Source organism: Morone saxatilis, unplaced genomic scaffold, assembly GCF_004916995.1.
Source record: "Morone saxatilis isolate NCDOM2014 unplaced genomic scaffold, NCSU_SB_2.0 Contig18, whole genome shotgun sequence".
Classification (NCBI taxonomy): Eukaryota; Metazoa; Chordata; class Actinopteri; family Moronidae; genus Morone; species Morone saxatilis.
The window spans coordinates 11482403-11482698 of NW_023339740.1; the positions used below are offsets into that span (position 1 = coordinate 11482403).

Genomic DNA, 296 nt, shown 5'->3' on the forward strand with positions numbered 1-296 from the left:
CCAGTGTGTATGTGTGTTTGTGTGTATTGTCTATATGTATAAAAAATGTGTGCATGGCCTTGTCTTTACTCTGCCCCCTCTCTGTACCATTTAAGCTGACTGGAGGGGGCGGGGCTGTTTAACAGGTACTTCATTAAGGCTGCAACCGTGCCACATCACCACGGCAACAGTCGAACCCTGTTAATTGAGGCCAAGCTTTGTTTCCATTCCTGACGCTCCTCCCCTGCCCCTCCTCCTCCAATCCCTGACCCTGAGGCTCGTCTCCAGCGGTGACAGAACACGCCTCTTCCTGATTT

The 296-nt window shown here is 51.4% G+C and overlaps 1 protein-coding gene across 1 annotated transcript in view; it reads right to left on the minus strand.

Annotated features, from left to right (window-relative positions):
- Positions 1–296, minus strand: part of foxp4 (forkhead box P4) — a gene marked incomplete in the record, with an annotated part of 89073 nt that overhangs the window by 13899 nt on the left and 74878 nt on the right.